This window comes from Sarcophilus harrisii, chromosome 3 (assembly GCF_902635505.1).
Source record: "Sarcophilus harrisii chromosome 3, mSarHar1.11, whole genome shotgun sequence".
NCBI lineage: Eukaryota > Metazoa > Chordata > Mammalia > Dasyuromorphia > Dasyuridae > Sarcophilus > Sarcophilus harrisii.
This window is the reverse complement of record NC_045428.1, coordinates 184,218,640-184,231,117: the sequence shown is the minus strand read 5'-3', so window position 1 is coordinate 184,231,117 and position 12,478 is coordinate 184,218,640.

The window sequence follows — 12,478 nt, the reverse complement described above, 5'->3', positions numbered from 1 at the left end:
AAATCTAAGCATATTCTCTAGAAAAATGTACTGAATAAATACTTATTGATAGCTAAATGAGTTTGAGTAAGTTGCTTAAGCATTCTGGGTCTAAGTTTCCTCACCTGAAATAATAATGTTGGATTAGGGATACCGTCCTCTTTTAATTCTATGATCACATTCCATTGTTACTAATATGACAAAACAAAGTGTAAAACAAAACAAAACAAAAAAATTAATTGATTTTTTTTAATTTTTAGAAGCAAAAGGAGAGATCAGACATTCTTTGCTTCTGAGTAAAAATGGATATTATTGTCAGAGGATATCATTATTTTTGTTTACTCATATAATTAACATTAGATCCTATTAAAATGACTATATCAATTTTTATTGTTATTTTAAATCCCAAAACAAAGTAGAGAATGATGAAATTAGTTAAAATTACATAATTTTGTTTGTATTGTATTGTATGACAATAATGTTATTCAATAAAGGTGTCATTTCATTATCCTGCTTTTATTATTCCCCTACTACAGAACTACTTAATTTAGGATAGAATAGAGTCTATCAGATGATGTCCAAGGGCAAAACTTGGAGGGAGCCTCAAGATATTCCCTAGAACTTCATGTATTTTTGTATTTTATTTTATAAGAAAACACATAGATCATGAAACATTATGGTCAGGACTTTTAGCTTGCAATTTTCTCTGTGAATATGAATAATACTAAATTTGCCTACTCTATTGTATTTACCGTTTTCCTTATCTTATAAGAAAGAAGAACATTTGGTACTTGCAGCTTTCTCCATATATTTCCTAGAGATATTTGTTTAGTGTTCATTAATATTTTTTAGACATTTCCATAAACAAAACACACATTTGATACTCTTTCACTTGCTCCATATGGCCAAAACAAGAAAACTTTTGCCTGGAAATCGTCTGAATTCCTGGTATTTTTCATAAGCAAATTGTTCATTTGGCATTCATCAGTTTTATGTATATGGGTTCTTCTCTCTCTCACTCATTTTTCCCCCCAGAAGAAGGAAATCTGCTCAGTATTCATTCATATACAGAGTTGTTATAAGGCTGTCAATGAGCAAATTACCAAGCATAAAGTCAAATACCAAATTAGCATTGAATTGAAGTGGATTGTGTTGGGGCTATTCTTAGTGAAAGTACCAAGTAAAAACAGATTTAGGGATTTTAAAACCACTAATCTCTTAATTGATCTTTTTTGATATTCCCTGCAGAAACTTCAGGGTAAAAGGGCATTCATCTGATATAGTCTTCTTTTTACTAAGTCCTGAAATATAGAAATGTTATGCTTTATTTAAATCCTGCGTCTAAGACCAAGAATAAAGACTGAGGACTTTTGCTTATCCTGACTCCGACTGATTCTGGGGTGTCCTGGGTGCTAGCTCGGTTGTTACAAGAAATCACTGACACAATGAATTTTATAAAATGCTTAGGTTCTATCACAAGCTAGTCTATCAATGCTAGGCTTAAGTATCCCAGCTTTTAGAGAGATTTTGCTAATCATCCAAAATTTATATTTCAGCTATTAAAGCAGTATATCTAACCATTTAGAACATATTTTCTTTTTTTTTTTTGATGTTGTTGTCCTTGTTATATTAGGCTCAAAATTCAAAACAACCAATAAATTAGTTTTATTAGTATTAGACATATAGTAAAACAACAAGGATATAATACTGTAGCAATAAAAGATCAAATTTGCGTCACTAAGACTTTGTTACTATGCTATAGCAGGTGATCACAGTTTCAGAGTTATACTCAAGAAGATCTGTAGGCACATACTAAGTTTGATACTTACCAAACATTTTTCAGTCTCATTTATAATATGGAGATAATAATGCCAAATATATTCCAGTATTGTTGTGAGGACCAAATCAGACACTATTTCTAAAGCATTTTGCAAATCTTAAAGTAGTATATAAATGCTATCCAGTATTATTATTTAGATAGTAGCTGCTTAGAGATATTAGCTTATGCAGACCAAAATTGCACCAACTGCTTTGGAGAAGAATGCCTTATTAACATTTGGAATTATACCTACAACAAAGACAAGAATGCATTCTTTCTTGTTATACTTAGGAAAAAATAATAGAAATTATGAACTTAACTTTCCCATTCCTAAATGTGGTTGTCTTCCAAGATTTTTCCTCAGAGTTCAGGTTTTCTTCTCACAGATCTCATATCCTCTTATGCTGTGAAACATTTCCATTATGTTAGAGGACTATCAAATCATTTTCTTAACATCAGACTTCTTTTACTAATTTTTAATTTCTTTCTGAGCATTCCCACATATTTGTTTTTACCATTATTTTAATGAGTAAAATTATATAGGCCAATTATTAGGTAATCAATTAATAATATTAGTATCTACTATGTGCCAGGTACTGCACAAAGCAATAAAGACACAAAAAATAAAATTTAAATAGTTCCTGTCTTCTCAGAACGTTTATTCTATCAGAAGAAACAGCATGCACATAAATAGGTATGTCCAAACAACTCACTGGTTTAAGTTTGGGAAAGGAGTGTGACAGGGCTATATATTGTTGCCTTATTTTTTAAACTTATATGCAGAATATATCATATGCAAAATGACAGGCTAGATGAATCTAAAGATGGAATTAAGGCTGCCAGGAGAACTCTCAACAATCTCAGATATGCAGATGATACCACTATGACAGCAAAAAGTGAAGAGTAATTAAGATGAGGGTGAAACAGGAGAATGTAAAAGCTGACTTAGAATTTAAAATAAAAACAAACAAACAATAAACAAAAAAATTACCCTAAAATCTTGATAACTGGTCACATCACTTCCTGGCAAATACAGTGAGAAGAGATGGACATAGCGTTAGCTTTTATATTCTTGAGATCACTTCAGATGGCCATGAAATAAAAAGATGCTTGCTTCTTGGAAGGAAAGTTATAGCAAAGCTGAACAACATACTGAAAAGCAGAGACATCATTTTGCTGACAAAGGTTCATATAGTCAAAGTGATAGTGTTTTCCAGTGAAATGTATGACTGTGAGAGTTGGACTATAAGGAAATCTAAGTGCTGAAGAATCTACACTTTCTAATTGTGGTTCTAGAGAAGACTTTTAAGAGTCACAGCAAGGAGTTCAAATCAATCAATGATTTAAGAAATTAAGGGATGCTATAGGAAATTGGGGTTCTGAAGAGTTGGAATGACTGAATGATTGAACAACAAAAGAGAAGATATACAAAATAAATACAAGGTAATTTTGAGTCAGAAGGTACCAAGACCTAAGGGATCATCAGAGGTTTCATACAGAATATGCTCCTTAAGCTAGGGATCCTAACAGGTAGAGATAAAAAGGGAATTCATTCTCAGACATGAGGAGTAGTCAATGTGAAGGCATCTTGACAGGAAATAAAATGTCCTTTGTTAGGTATTATAGAAGAAGCTAGGTGGCACAATGGATAGAATGCTGGGCCTGAAGTGAAGAAGACTCATCTTCCTGAAGTCAAATCTGATCTCAGACACTTACTAGCTGTGTGACCCTGAGCAAGTCACTTTATCTTATTTAACTAAGCTTCCTCATCTGTAAGCTAGAGAAGGAAATGGCAAATCACTGTAGTATCTCTGCCAAGCAAAAAACCCATTGGAGTCACAAAAAAGTTAGCTATGGCTGCAATGAAGAAAAGAATGTAAAATCAGGCTAAAAAGAAGAAGTTTGCTGCCAGTATCGAACAGCTTTAAATGCTAACCAGGAATTTGTATTTTCTTTTAAGAACAATAGGGAGCCAGAGGGTTTTGGTGGTGGTGGTTTTTATATGTTTTTTGTTTGTTTTTGTTTTTAATAGAGGGATGATATGGTCATACCTATTCTTCAGGAAAACTTCAGCAATTATGTGTCAAATGAAGAGACTTGAGGCAAAAAGACCAACTAGAAGACCATTGCAATCATCCGTGTGCAAGTTGTTGAGGGTCTGAATCAAAGTAGCGCAAGTAAGTCACTATACCATTAATAAGCTCTGTGGACACTGTGGACAAAATCTTTGCCTGGAAATATCATTCCACTGGCTTTATTATTCATTCCTATTATTTTTTTTCCTGTCAGTCAAATGATAAAAGTCCAGTGATCTTTGACAATGGTCTCTTCCCAGTCAGTTGCTATACCCTGTGAATATTTAATTCTTTAAAGTTTCCTGCATGCCTATAATAATGCCTTGTAGGGCACAACAAACCACAGGATGTATAGCAATGGATATTTTGGGGGAAATAAATTTAAAAATTCCAAAACTGTACCCAGGAAAGAAGAGGCTGATGTTTGGGAGTTGTTTTTATTTTGTTTCATTTTGTTTTTTTGCCTTTCTATGACAGCACTTTCTAGACAGTGCCTGGAATATAAAAGACATATTTTTGGAGGTTAAATGGACTTTATGGGTCTTAATTTCATGTAAGAAGCAGCAGAAGTCCAGAGAAATTAAGTGGTTCAGTCTCTTTTCATAATAATAGGAAATGAGTAATGAGTGAATATGAAGAAAAAGGTGCTTAGTCATTGAATTTCTCCTTTTCTCTATTTCTAAATTTTCTCAAATTTCTCATCTAACTCTAATAATAGCTAGCATTTATAAAGCACTTATAATGTACCAGGCACTTTGCTAAGTATATTACAAATATCATATTATTTGATCTTTACAACAACTCTGGGAGTAAATACAATTATTATCTTTATTTTACAGCTGAGAAAACTGAGACAATTAGAAGTTGTGACTTGCTCCAAGTTATAGCTAGAAAGTGTTGTAGGCCATATTTAGGCCCAGTGCTCCATCAACTGCACCACCTAGTTACATTAATTCAAATGGTATTTAACCTTTAAAGCCACAAAGTTGGTCTGGGTGAAGCAATTATGTTAATATTCACTCAGAGCCTTTTGTTAAATAGTTCATGTATTAGGGAGTCCTGTATCTGTACCATGAGTCAGGAGGTAACTGCCCACAACTCAAATAGTCATTAATACAGTAATATAATTCTCCATTTAAAAAGAGGTAAAAGAGAACATGGTACATAGCAACAACAAAATTATGTGATAGTTAACTGTGATGGACTTGACTCTTTTAAACAATGATGTGATTCAAGGCAATTCCAATAGACTTGTAAGGGAAAAATTCATCTGCATCCAAAGAAAGAACTAAGGAAACCAAAAGTGGATCACAACAGTATTTTCACTTTGTTGTTGTTAGTTTGCTTGCTTTTTTTTTTCCTTTCTCATTTTTTTCCTCTTTTGATCAGATTTTTCTTGCACAACACAATAAATGTGGAAACTTATTTAGAAGAATTGCACATGTTTATCCTGTATTGGATTACTTACTATAATGGGGAGGAGATGGGGAGAGAGGAAGAAAAATTTGGACCATAAGGTTTTGCAAGGTTGAATTCGAAAACTATCTTTACATGTATTTAGAAAAATAAAAAGCTACTATTATTTAAAAAAAAAAGCCTTTATCAACCTTTAAAAAAGGTTATCCCAGTATATTCTTTACTGGGATAAATGAAAATTAATCTGCATGCTGTTGTGCAGTGATATGATATATCTCTGAAAAATAAAGGATTTGGGTGTAAATTCTGTCTCTATATAACCTCTTTCAGACTATTTTCCTCATCTAGAAAAGGAGAAAAGAAATAGATGGTTTCTAAGATTCTTTCCATCTCTTTATATATGTTCCTATGAATATTATACTTTAAAGACAAAATGAGAAATTTGAAATTATTTGACTTATAAGAGAAAAGATTATGGCTATGTTGGAAAATGATCATTTGAAAGATTAAATCAGTGACATGGAAGTTATATCCATACCTGTAAGATACTAGAAAGAATATGATCACACAACCAACTTTTAAAATAGTAGTGGATGCCAATTTGTAAAGAAAATGCAGACAAGTTTCTTGTGAGACATTTATAGACTTGTCATTTGAAGGAAAATAAAGAGATGTGAGATGTAAATGTGCATGTGCATATATGCATATTTTATATTTTCATTATATATAGAAAATTTTTTTTCACTTTCCTTACTTGATATGATCCTTAGAAATTGAGAGAAAAAAGTCAGTTGAGTTCACAGATCTTGGTTATACCGATTAGAAGGTCACATTCAAAGAGCTATCAATTGATCACTGTCAGGGCTTTTTCCAGTCCAATGCTTAATGTTTTCAACAAACTTGATTATTGAACAAAAACATTTGTTAAGTTTAAACATGAATTTTAATCAGGGTAAGGTAGCTGATGGAAAATAACTTGGAAAATGGCATTAAGTTTTTTGTAATATGGGAAAATCCCCTTTCAATTTTAATATTTATAACATATATTGGAAGGAAAATTAGATTGGCTTTATTTAAAGAAAAAAATTCTAAATTCAGAAAGCAAATCTACTAGAATACAAATATTCTAGACTCTAGAATTTCAAATCCAGTTTTTCCTTTTTAATTCAGTTGGAAACTAGAGAACATAGAGAAAGTAGCTAAGTAAATTGTTGAGTGGTAAAATATGAAAGTACTTATTTGAGGGAATGAATGCTGAAAGTTAACTTAGAAATCATGGTCAAACATAGGGAAAATGTGTATGAACTTTATTATACTAGTAAATATCAAAATACAGTTTTATAAAATGTTTTTTAAAAGGATTTATCCAAATTTACTTGATTTGGGGTAGATAAAAGAAACAAACCAGGAATGTAGACCCTCTTGCAGTCATTCTGATTTGCATAATGTATTAATAATTTGTGTATTATCCTATTTGAAAGACATCCTGGACAGGATGATAAGGTCTCTTCCAAGTATATGATTCAATAATTTTTTTTGAAACACTGCCATATGGAAAAAAGATGAGATTTGTTCTTTGTTCCCCCAGCGCAGAGAACTAGGACCAGCATGTCATTTATTGGGGGTGAATTTCAGCTCAGTAAAAGAAAAGACTTCATAACAACCAGAATCATCTAAAAGTAGAATAAGCTAACTCTCCAGGTAGTGATTTCCTGTCACTGGAGGTATTCAAGCAGAAGTCTGAAAATGAATCAGGGATATTGTAGAAGGGATTAATTCATATAGGGATTGAACTAGATGACCCCTATCATCTCTCCCTACTTTAGCATAATTTCTATTACATGATCCAATGAACTCATTAAACAAAGTAGAAAGTAATGCAATTTAAAATAATACTTTAAAATTCTACTTTACAAAGTTCATAATGATTTGATTGTACATCTTATATTGATTTTTATGTATATATATATATATATATAAATTCATTTCTTAATACAACAAATATTTATAAAGATTGATCTGCTTAACACATCTGAAATTTAAAGGTTTTTTCTTGTGGCACTGGATAGCTTCATTTCTTATTTGGGATTTTTTTTTGAAATTCAGAAGCTACAAGAATATCTTCAAAAAAAAAAAAATTGAATGTAAGTGTACTTTGGACTCAGATCTTGAAAGTACTCTGTGCTCCAATTAATGAGTTTTAAACCTAATTTGCTCAGATACAGGCTTCCACTATTTTTCCCAGCCATCTATATGAAACACCCATATGTTTCATCTTTCCCTATAAGAATATAAGATTTTTTGAGGGCAGGGACTATCTTGCTTTTATCTTTAATGCTACTAAGCACAATTCCATAAGCACTTAAATGCTCTATCAATCTCCTCTCTCTCATCTGTCTTATCTATCATCTAACAGGTATGTCCATCATAAAAAAAAAAAAAAGATATTCTTTCAAACTTTACAAGCTTATATTATTTCACATCTTATTTTGTAGGTTTTAATTTTTAACATATTTGTTATTTATAATGCAGTTGCAAACATTTATGGGCAAAGAAAAAAATTCCTAGCAATAGAGCTGCCACATTGTCTGACCTACCTATGGAACATCTTTAGAGGTCTGTAAGTACAAGGTGAAGGCTCACTTGTTGAGGAGATAGCTGTAGAGATTCTTATTCAAGGGTACAAGTGGAACTACATGACCATTAGGGTCTTTTCTAATTTGGGGATTCTATTATTTCAACTGTACAATTTGTATTAATTGCATTAATTGATTTTTTGTTTAATTAATTACTTAAAACAATTTATTAATTGTTTTCTTTTTTAATTTTAGTTTTTCAAACTAACATGTATTGTGACAGCCAGAATCAGTCCAAACTCAGCTTTAAAATCTTAAGCCCTAACTCTGATAACAATTTCTTATATTTGTTTCTGCTTCACAACTTTCATTTCCTTTCTCCTCCTCCCCCAATCTGGGATAGTACTCCAGTGGAATCATGCTTTTGTTTTATACATTTTCTCCAGTGTTGTATAGTATGATAGATCCATATCTTCACATAGGTTTTCTTTAATATCTCTTGGTATTATAGCTGCCTCATTAGCATAGATAAGTTTCATAAAACCATACTTTTCTTTGTTAATATTTTTATACTGCTGGAGTAGTAATAAACAACTTAAAGTTATTCCTAAAACAGTCTGAGTCATAACTTATAACACCTGTGATTGGATTTGAATTCTAACTTTATTTATTAACTTGGAAAAAATGTTTTAAAATTATTGCTTAATATTAAAGATATAAATCTCAAAATAATAGTCTGATTTTGTTGACTGAGTTTAATAAAGGATGTCATGTCACAAATCATTTTAAATAGCAGATGGCCTCCTAAATCATATTTTATTCTGGAATGCATTTTTTAAATTTCTACTTTAAAAAGGTTGTGTCTAATATACACAGACCATATGACACCACCAATCAAATATTGAAGTCACCCTCTGAAGAACTAGTTCAGAGGAGGAATATTATATACATATATATGTGTGTGTATATATATATATATATATACATAAACATGCACATATACACACAGTGTATACATATTTTATACCATTATATATGTGTATTATTACACATATACACAAATATATTTATTATTGAAGTTTTTACCCCTGTTATGTATATAATCCACAAAAATAATTCATTTATAAATAATTGAGATTATCAACTAAAGTATTCAATCCTGCTAAGAACACTCTCTAAAAGAAAATATATTTGCATCTGGACCACAAAGTAAATAAAAGACCTGTGATAGTAGTTTTGAATTTGTCTTAACAGTAATCTACCTTCATAAGAGGAAAATATTGAATTATTGAATTAACACTGTGATTCAACACGAGGAGGCTTTTTCTCCATCTCTATACCTCCATAAAGACTGTGATATAAGTATTTTCTTTAGTCTCTGTTTCTCCTGCTGAATGACTTGCACTTATGACTTAGTGGTAGTGTTTAATCTAGTCTATTGCTTATCATAATTTCATAGTACATAAAGCCACCAAATGAACTAAATAAGAGCTAACAAGACTAAATTTGTCAGTGAAAAGTATCTTGACTTTTTCAAGCTACTAAGGTTCTATTTAGTGGAGCAAAGTAGTCATTTTCTCAGTAGTACTCTAGTAATCTGAAAGAGATTAATGTTGCTTCCAGAGGAAGGTAACAAAACCTCAGGAACAGTTTAACATCCCAAAAGCATCCATCTGCCTGAATGTTTGGTAAGTTTTCAGGGTTTTCTACACAAAAAAAATGCATCAGTGAAATATCTCAGAAAATAATTAAATTTAAGCTTCTGGGGAAACTGCCTCTGTGAATCTGTTTAAAACTTATGCTCTCATGAAATAAATTTTAACATAAAATCTGAAGTGTGTTCTAAAATAAATTAATCGACATGAGATGAAGTCTTAACTCCAAAAGTCACAAAGAAGAGAACAGACTAAAAGGGCAGTATTCAGGTCATTTTACTCATGAGCTTCTCTGCTGAATCATCTTGGATCAGGTCATTGGTGGTTGCTACACTTTTAGTATGGGAACAATAGGTAGAACAGACCCAAAAATATGAATAAGGAAACTATAATATTTATAGGAATGGACAGACTGAAATCCAATTACCTGGAAATTTTGTATTTACTATAAATTGATTCTTCCTAATTCAGTCCAAGGAACAGATAGATGACTAGATAGCTGAATGAAAAAAAGCAATTATTGAGCTGTTATTTTGTGCTAAGAACTGTATTTAGAGATAAGGATACAATTTCAAAAGAGAGATAGTTCATTACATCAAGGAATATATATTCTAATTGGAAGAGATTGCATCTAAAGGGAAGTGGTAGGGAAGAATATATTGGTTGGGGAAGTGATAGGGATGGTGAAGGAGCCCATTAGAGAAGTGACTGACACATTCTTTCCGGAAGAGATATAGTATTAATGTCTTGATGACTTTATAAGCAAAAGGGGTTTGGGTATGAAAGAGATAGGCATATGGCAGCATGTAAGGAATATGAACAGGTTAAGCATGAACATCTAGGGCATTTAGATAATTTGAGTTTTTACCTATCAGGACAACACAATGCCAGGTTGCAACTTCTAAAATTGAATGGCTTAATTCTTCGATTTTCTATATTGATTAGAAGGGCAAAGCAGAAGCAGCAAAGTGACATAGTAGGAAGATGCCCAGGATAAACCAATTTTGAAAATCCAGGACCAACCAGATGATATTGGCTTTCACCAATCAGGAAAGCATAGTCCCAGTGAAATAGTTTAACTATTCCAGGATATTCCAGGATTCCAGGATGTCTTGGAACTATTTGGAAAGTGCAGGAACAATAGCAATAGCAGCAGAATGAAATGACCACAAGTGTGGTAGGAGAAATATCTTAACTGTACCTCCATACAAGTTAAGCTACTTGTGTCTTAGGTATTGATACCAACCTTGAGACTAGGTTAGTTCAGCAGGTTAAAGACTTAGTGTGAAGATCGCGTATTTCAAAATCAGCAGGAGTCAGGAGTTCAGGTTAGGGGAAAATCGTCAGTCTCAGTGAAGAAGGATCAGAGGCGGAAGAGAATCGGCGATAGCAATGTGTGCAGCTGAATCAAGAAGCTAGCTAGATCACCAGGCCCAGGCCCAATCTCTCCCAGCTTCTCTTCCTGTTCCTCTCTCTGCCTCCACCCACCAAAATCGTCATTTCCTATACAACACATCAGGACTTGCACAGAGAGTGGGCAGGGACCATTCTTTATCCAATCATGTATATTAATAGAGTATAGCCCAATTACTATTTAGCCTCATGTACTTGGGACCTAAATGCATCAACTCAAACTTCAGCCCATTACAACTTAGGCTGCTTCCAATACATCCTGAATATTATTGTTGCTATTGAGTCATGCCCAACTTTTTTTGACCTGATATAAGGTTTTCTTGGCAAAGATATTGGAGTAGCTTCCTCTTTTCTTCTTTAATTTATTTTATCGATGAGGAAGCAGAGGCAAACAGGATTAAGGACTTTCTCAAAAATCACATAGCTAGTAAGTATGTGAGGCCAGATTTGAGTGTTCCTGATTCTAGGTCTGTATTCTAATCACTATAAATAGAAAACAACCTCAAGAAAATTCAGAAACTCTTCCCTATGCCTGAGTGGTGGAAAACAATAGAGAACTTAGGCAAGGGAGCTTTACTCAGTTGCATCAACTGAAGGTGTCTCAAATTCCTATCCTTTTACTATGGCTAAGTAAATCTCTTTTTGTCAATTGTTCAGTGATCTATGGGTATCTCATTTTGTTTCAATATTGAACTATATTGAATCTACCAGGAGACTAATCTATGTCAGACCTAGCTAACAATATCCCATTCAATCTTTCTCATCCTTGTGTAATTCTTGTTAATGTCTTCTATAGAGGATTTAAGTTACTATGGGAGTCTTCCTTCTATTATTTCTAAGATATTCAAAACAATATTAAATAATATTAGTTACAGTGGGCATTCTTGTTTCACACCTAATCTTCCCAGTAAGACTTCTAGCTTATCTCCATTACAAATAGTGCTTGCTGATGGTTTTAAATAAATATTTTAAAAATCAATTTAAAGAAAAATCTATTTAACTATACTTTCAAGTATTTTTAAAAGAAATGAGTGTTGCTTTTTCCTCTAGATTTTACATTTTATGAATAACAATGCAACATCCTGACTTCCCACCTATTAATTCATTATTTCACTACATCTTTGACCTACATTCTTGTCAAGTTCTATCCATCCTTGTTTATATATTATATCTCTAGTTCCAAGTAATGTATTTAATTTCTAGGATACAGTATTCTTATAGTATTGGATTAGATGGCCTCCAATACCCTTTCTAGTTCTGAATTTATGTTCTTTAGCTCTGCAACATTATATTGCCTATGTATTGCATTGAATTGCCTATCATTTTTATCTTCCTAAATCATGAGTGAAATTCCAGCATCACAACTATAAAGTATACCTGAAAGAATATTAGTATTTTTAAAGGTTTTTTTTTTTTTTTTTCCAAAAAGGAGCAGTCTGGGTTCATTAAATGTGCTATACAATTTCCCAGTCCACATTACTTCATCTTAGTTCAATAGTCATTCCTTATTTTGTTATCTATCTACATTTTATATTCAAGGCATAT